At 53.4% G+C, this 7,396-nt stretch overlaps 1 pseudogene; it reads right to left on the reverse strand.

Moving 5' to 3' along the window:
• Window positions 1-4,512: 4,512 nt before the first annotated feature.
• On the reverse strand, window positions 4,513-4,691 carry LOC143361173 (U2 spliceosomal RNA; annotated as a pseudogene).
• Between the last annotated feature and the right edge of the window lie 2,705 nt (window positions 4,692-7,396).

The raw sequence follows: 7,396 nt of genomic DNA on the forward strand, positions 1-7,396 counted from the left end.
CAGCACTTACCCTCTGTTGGGTGATGCGGCTACCTCCTGCCAATGGCCACCGGCGAGCGGCTCCGCCCCTTCGCGTGGTGACGGTGGTGGTGGGAGTGGCCTCCTCCAAGGCTCCGCTGACGTTGGGAGCCGGTGGGGCCGGTGGAGAGCGCTGGTCCCTCGCTGTTGGTCGCAGGGGTGCGGCCGGCGTCCTCCTGTCCCCCGCTGGTGACCTGCGGGGAGTTGTCCTCGACGGCGACGGCGTCCTCCTCTGAGACGACCTCGGCGATGACGACGGGGATGTTGGCAGCGGGGACAGGCGCCCAGATGATCGGCGCCTGCCGGCAACAACCTGCCACGGCAGTGGGGAGGGATCTTCTTCCTCCTTCCTCCCCACCTCTTCTCCCCTCTCCTCTTCGTTCCCCCGGATGGCCGGAGGGGGAGAAGGGACTGTCCTGGCGGGACCAGGCGACCCTGCCACTTCCTCGATGGGGGGGAGGGAGAGGACCGCTGGCGTGAGCCTCGTCCTCTTCTGTGCCCTCTCCACTCCCCCCGCGAGGGGCCTCGATGTCATGATGGGCCCCCCGCTGACAGTGGTCGTGACGGTGGTCGTAGTCAGCGTGGCCGGAGCCACGCAGGAGACCGCGCAGCAGCCCTCCGCTCCCCCCTGCTTCCCACAGATGGTCGGTGGGGGTGAGCGAGCAGGGGGGGGATCCCTCGTAGCAATGATGAGGGAAGGGCTGCTAATCGCTACGGTCATGAACTCGGGCGGGAGTGACGAGGCCCGAGTCATCGACCGCAGCGTTCTTCTTTCTGGGCGGTCTCCTGGCGGTGTTGTCGTGACCACCGCTGCGCCCGCCGTGACGGCGGCATAAGATGGTGAGGCCGCCGTCCTAATCACCGAGGTAAACACTCGTGTGGTGGATTGGGGTTGGTTTGGGTTAGATGTCGTTGTGGGGGGGGCGGGGGCGGGTGCCCCCCCATCTAACCCAACCGCCCTCGGTGACGTATTAGCACCGGGTTTCAGAGCCGCCTTCCTCCTGGTGGTGGTGAGGGTCATCGTCCGCTTCTTGATGTCTCCGAGCTCAATCGGCACGCTGGCTCCCCTCCTGCTCCTTGTAATCGGCCCCCTCGGGCTGGTAGGGGGGGACCTCGTCTTAGGGGAGACCGTCGACCCCCTCGTCCTTCTTGTTATGCCACCACTGGTATTAGTGGTGGTCTTATCAGGGGTCGACTTGCGTGCCGATGAGCCCGGGCTGGCTCGTTGGACGGCTCTGGTCCCGGTCCCGGTGCGCTTGGCGGGCGCATTCCTGGTCCCTGGTGGAGTCGGTACCAGGGCAGCCTCGTTGCTTCGCCGCGACAGGCTGCTCCTTGTTGTTGTTGTTGTTGTTGTTGTTGCTGCTGCTGGTGGGGGCGTGGTCTTCGCCCTGGAGGCGGCCAGAAGGGGCGGCGGCGTCAGTGACTTCCGAAGGGGAGCCACTAGTGCCGCCGCAGCCTTCGGCCTGGTCCCCAGGGACGCCGATGGTGGTGGTGGCGTGGTGGATGACCTGGGGGTGAATCGTTGGGCCGCCACGGACGTCTTCGCCCTCGTCGTCAGCGTCGTCCTCGTAGATTTCCCCGCTGTCGTCCCCGTCGCAGCTGCAGACGTGCCAAAAGGCAGTCTGCTCTGCAGCGTAGACGTGCGGGTCATCGCCGAAGCCGTCGTCGTTGTGGTGGTGACCACGCTGGTGGTCGGCGTGGTCGCGGGGCCCGATGTTGGTGGTATTGCCCCGCCGGAGGTGTTGTTATTATCCTGAGCCGTCGCCGCCTGCCGCTGGCCACACGCTGTCGTCGTCGTCGCAGTCGTGGTTGTCGTCGTCGTCGTGGCCGCGGTCGTGGTGACGACCCCTCCAGCTCCCGCCGCAGCGGAAAACCTTAAAATTGACTCGGGCCTCCCTCGGCCCGAGGAATTAGTGCCAGTCGCAGAGGAGGAGGACCGGGCACCGGTTGTCTGGTTGCTGGCAGAACCGGTAATTGTTCTGCCGGTCCCACTCCGACCTGGCCCACCCGTACTCGCGTGTGCGGCGGCGTGGTGAGTCTTCACGGCTTTTAGGGCATATCTGCCCGTGCCAGGCTCACCACACTCGCCGCACCGGTGGACAATAGTGTGTCCGGGGTGGTATTTTTTGGCATGCTTTGCCAGGTCGGAGTGGGACTTATACGCCCCACCGAGCTTCATGCCCGGCTTGCCGTAGCATTCCGGGCATCGGAATTCCTCCGGGAACGGAAAATCTATGTATATTGTGACGGGGCTACTAGTTTGCCCTGCCATTTTTGGGACGACCTGTACAGGGGTTGACTACAAGCGGAAAGTAGAGAGTGGAAAAATAAGAAGAAAGTATGTAAAAGAAGATTTATTATGCAGTATTTCGAGCAGATGTTTTAGTACCAGGTGAACTTATTAAAATTATTAGAATTACAAATAGAATATAATAGAATAGAATGTGTGCGTACAGTAGGTACAGTATATAATCAGTAGATAAATAAATAAATAAATAAATAAGTAAAACCCAGGTACGTGTGTTAAGTTAGTAAAAGCTCTGTCAAGTGTAGGTTAATGTAAAAATAGATAGGTAAAATAGAGTAAAATCAGAGCAGAGTGGCGTTGAGTAAATAAAATGTAAAATGTAGAACTCAAATATGTATAGAATCACTAAAATCAATATATAAAGTTGACTAGATTGGTAGAATTAGTTAAAAAAATAAAATGTGGTAATAATGATAGTAATTGTCGAAATTAGCAGAGTAAAAGGATAAAAAAGAGTGAAGGAAATCACAGCGGTATAACTGTAAGGTAGGTAAAATAAAAATTAAATAAATAAATAAGTAAATAAGTAAATAAATAAATAGGTAAATAGATAAAAGATAGGTTAAAGATAAATGTTGTATATCACAGGATAAAAATATAGTAATATAGGAACGAATTGTGACTAGAGTACGGTGTAGTAAGTTGGAGTAAGATAAAATAGAGTAAAATATAATGTACAGATCAGGTAAGTCAATTAGTGTTAAAATGAGTAAATAGCTAAAAAGAGCGATATGCAGCACTGTGTAAAATTATAATAAGACTAAGTCAGGTAAGTATAATAGGTACAGTAGGATATAGATAAAACTCAACGAATCAATAAATAAGTAAGTAGGTAGATGGGAGAAAAGTAGGTAAAATCAGTAAAATAGAGTAAATAAGTAAATAAATAAAATATAATAAGATCAGTCAACTAAATATACTAATTGGAATAAGGCAAAGTAAGTGGCCGAAACGGGAAAGAGAAAAATTAAAGAGATAGACCGAGAGAAGTATGAAACGGGTAAAGATAGAAAGAGAGCGGATGACAGGTGGAGGTTAGAAAGGGAGAGAAGATAAAGCGATAGTAGGACTCTACCTTGGACAGAGTAGAGCCTGTCCAAGGGGGACACCTAGCGGGCGGTCGAGAAACTCTTTCGAGCTTCTCGTGCAAAGACCCACCGCTAGAGGGCTGCACCGATACTTGGCGGTACTCAGAAAATTTCCTTAGCACGGGGCTAAGGAATATCTGAGGCCTACACGGATCGGTGACTGATAGGAAATCAGAGCCGAATTAATTTAATCGAACGAGTCCGATTAAACAATTCGGCTGGTCTTGGCTCAGGAACAATATTCCTGGCTTATTCCGAAACGGAGTACAATTTCGACGAAGTAAGAAACGCTCCGACGTGCCGGTATTCAACGAGTTGTTAAATATTAGTTTATTAAACTGTCGGCACAGGCTTGCGCCCCAATTTCGCAATAAATAAAATCTGTTAACTCGGGAACCGTATTAAACAACCAGCGAGCTGATTGTTTAAACAGCCGTCGAGTTAATTGATTAATCTAATTGCGAAATTTGTCGAAACGTTTCCACCTGTCACTTATGTGATCCGGATCGAAATTTCCAGAAATTTCGTTCCGAGCGACCGGGAAGGAGCCGTTAATTGTTTGTGTTTCGCTCTGATCGACGGTTAGCACAGGTGCCAATCGTCGGCAGAACAAAGACACACAACAACGAACGGAAAGGGGAGGTCAACGGGGTTTACCGTGTATTTGAAAACGGGCACTTGGACAAGAGAGTCCAAATGATACCGCTACAAGTACACGGGGGAATAGACAGAAGTTACAGAGATAGAGAGAGAGGGTTTCGACCACTTACCCCGCTCGGGTTCCCCGTACAGGTGGTCGGTTTCCCGGAGGTCCGGCTTCGGTGGAGGCGCTTGATCGTCGGTGGTCCTCCTCGTCGGCGGCTGGTCGCGCCCCGATCGCTCCTCGGCTCTGGAGTAATCCTTTAAGATACTGGTGCACTTAGCACTCCACTTGCTATAACTCGCGTTTTGGGGTCGCGGCACCCGTCGGACTTCGCGCGAAACGAAACGAAAATTTCAGAAAATTTTTTTGTTCGATTCGGGGAGTCGAGAATATTTCCTCGATTCCTGGAAGTTTGACGGGCTGTGGGATAAAGCAGATTTTATGCTTTTTAAAAGGCTAATTGGGCCAATCCACACGGCACTGCAATGCGTGGCCGACCCGTGACCGAGGGGGAGCAAGCCCCGACCGCTCCGTCAAATTCCAAAAATCGAGTTAATATTCTGACTCCCCGATGGGGAGTGTATCAGATATTAAGCTGATAAGAACAGATAAAGGCGTTTTATTTTCAAAGCATGGTCCCCCGGGTTACATGGGCACCCGGAGGCAGTACAACATTCTCGCCTTTGGCGAGGGCTAGGTTGCGGGTGCCCTTTAGGCACCACGCTATAAAATAGATTTAATTATTTGGTGGTGGGGTGTGCGGCGCGGGGGCATCGGGCCCCCTGCGTGGCTAATGTTTTCATTTTTAAATAAATAAAATAAATAAAACGCGTACGCACACACACACAGACACACACACGTCAATAAATGAGTAAAATCATTCCGGTCCCGTAGTGGGACCTGGTCAGATGACTTAAAACTAGGATTAAAATTAAAATTAGACTTGTCAACATTGTAATGGCCCGCTGCACGTTGGGAAAATTAAAATACTTATGTACTAAGGGAGGTGACTAGATGATTAAAAGGAAAATAAACAAAATTAAAAAAGTTTAAAGAGAGGAAAGAACAGGAGAAAAAACAATAGACCAGATAAAACAACTTAAAAGAGAATGACTAGAAAGTAATGTAAATAAGAAAATAAAAGAGAAGATAGAATAGAGACGTGCAGCGGGTCATTTGCCCTCGCTAAAATGTATATAAATATAGGAATAAAAATGTAAAAAAATGTATAACATGAAAGATAAAAAATAAAAGTGTAGATATAAATATAGTTATAGTATACTATAGTGTAATAAAAACTAGTGGGCGCGGTGCCTCGCATGGCATCGCCGCCGCGCTACGCGTCATACGTGGGGCCGGTAGGGCCCTGTGTCAGTACAAGGGCCTCATGCCCGTCATCAGCCTCGTCGCGGCTGTCATTCCGGGGCGCGATTTCCTCGTTGGCCGTGGGAGGTAGGTTGAGAGGAGGGGCCACTGTCACCTCTGGTGGGGGTAGGGGCGGTGCCGCGGTGGGGACACCGGGAGGAGGAGCCGCGTACTGGCGGACCCCCGACACATGCTCCACGTAGATGTCCCGGCCCCAGCGAATGGTCTCAGACACAATGAGACGGCGCATCAAACTCGCGTACCTCCTACTCACACGCAAGAGCCTGAGCACCGCCTCATTGGCCTGATCCCAGGAGCCGAGAGCCCCAACAACGATCGCGTCGGTCACGACTCGGTAGCCCTGTCCCTCGAGAACGGCGCCGATAGGGAGGTATTTCGCCCTCTTCCTCTCCCTAGCGGCTTCGAAAGCTTCGATGCCGTTCTCGAAGGCCACGGTCACGTCGACGATCACGACGCTTTTCGAAGGCTCGTGCCTGACAACAATGTCAGGGCGCAGAGCCTCCAACTCGCCGGTGAGACCCTCGACCCTTTTATTCACCCTTAATGTCCCCGGCAGTCGGCAGGCTCGAGATATTCTCGAGACGATGGCGTCGTGGCGCAGTTGCCAGGCGGCCGAGTGAGGCCGGCAGTGACAGATCACATGGGGTAGGGTCTCCAGGGCCTCCCCGCATCGCCGGCAACGCTTATCACCCTCGCCCCACCGCCTTGCCCCATTAAGAGGCAAGACGTTGAGGCGAGCTCGGTGGATAAAGCGCCAATCAGCGAAGCGGGTGAAACTGCCGCCGCGGAGAAAGTGATTTGATACACTATCCCGCGACGACACCCCGAAGACCTTCCCCTGATCGGGCTTTTTGCCCAGGCGATCGGCATAAAACTCTGTCACTGCCGCTCTCAAACGATGCAACACCTGGTCCCGTACCTTCGGTGTTACAACCACCGTGCGCCCGCGTGAGCCCCGGAGTCTAAGACCCAATTCGCGCCGGGCAGCGCACCACTCCCAACGCAATTGGAGCATTTCTCCCGATCGCCGTGCCGCGTTTCGTGCTCTCGACCACAGAGTCGAGAAGTCCCCTCCGTCCCTGGCGAATTCCCCCTCCAGCGAGCCAGAGAGGTACGTCGCCAGGTCCTGATCGGTGGGTGACCTACCGATCTTCCTGGCTACCGCCTCACCCAGAGATTCTCTGGCCAGCCCACTGATCATCGGATCAGGCGCCGTCAGTAGACGGAACGCGTGTCCAATGACCAGAGCGTCGGCCAGGTCCGCAAGCGGAAGCAGTCCACACCCCCCCTTTTTAGGAGGGAGGTAGACTACCTCCGCGCTGGCTCTCTGAGGGAGGTTGAGCCAGGACTTGGCAAGCTTGCGAACAAGCTTGTCCACTTCTTTAAGGGGACCCTTCTCTACATGGGCTCCCCGTAGCATAAAGTCGAGGCGGGGCAATATAAATGAACTCACCGCCTCACACTTTTGCCACGGGGCGAGGAGAGAGCGATCCACGGCCCGGAGATCCCGGACAAGCTCCTCGATCGTCGCGAGCGGGGTCTGCCTGACCTGAAATCCTGTGGGGACTCCAAGGTGCTCGTATGGCGCACCTGCTGCCAGGGCTTTAACCCCTTGACCCTGCAAGCTGAAGCAAGTAGGGAGTACCCGGCGAGTGCCTCTGCTGTCCTGGTGCAGTGTTGCACACTTCGCCGGGTTGAACCGAAGTCCAACCCCATTTGCCGCAGCTTCCACTGTTCGTAACAGTGTTTCCATTCCTTCCGGTGAATCAGCAGTTAACGCCAGGTCATCTGCGTAGGCCAGCACTGAATAACGTTGGCCGTGCAGCGTGTAGCCCGCCGAGGTCGCGGTTACCGCCCTCAGGACCGGTTCCAAGGCTAGGTTGAACGCTACAGGGCTCAACGGGCAGCCCTGCTTAACACCGGAAAGAATGGGGACAGGGTCGGTGAAGCCCT

The sequence above is a fragment of the Halictus rubicundus genome, chromosome 14 (genome assembly GCF_050948215.1).
Source record: "Halictus rubicundus isolate RS-2024b chromosome 14, iyHalRubi1_principal, whole genome shotgun sequence".
In the NCBI taxonomy this organism is placed as follows: Eukaryota; Metazoa; Arthropoda; class Insecta; order Hymenoptera; family Halictidae; genus Halictus; species Halictus rubicundus.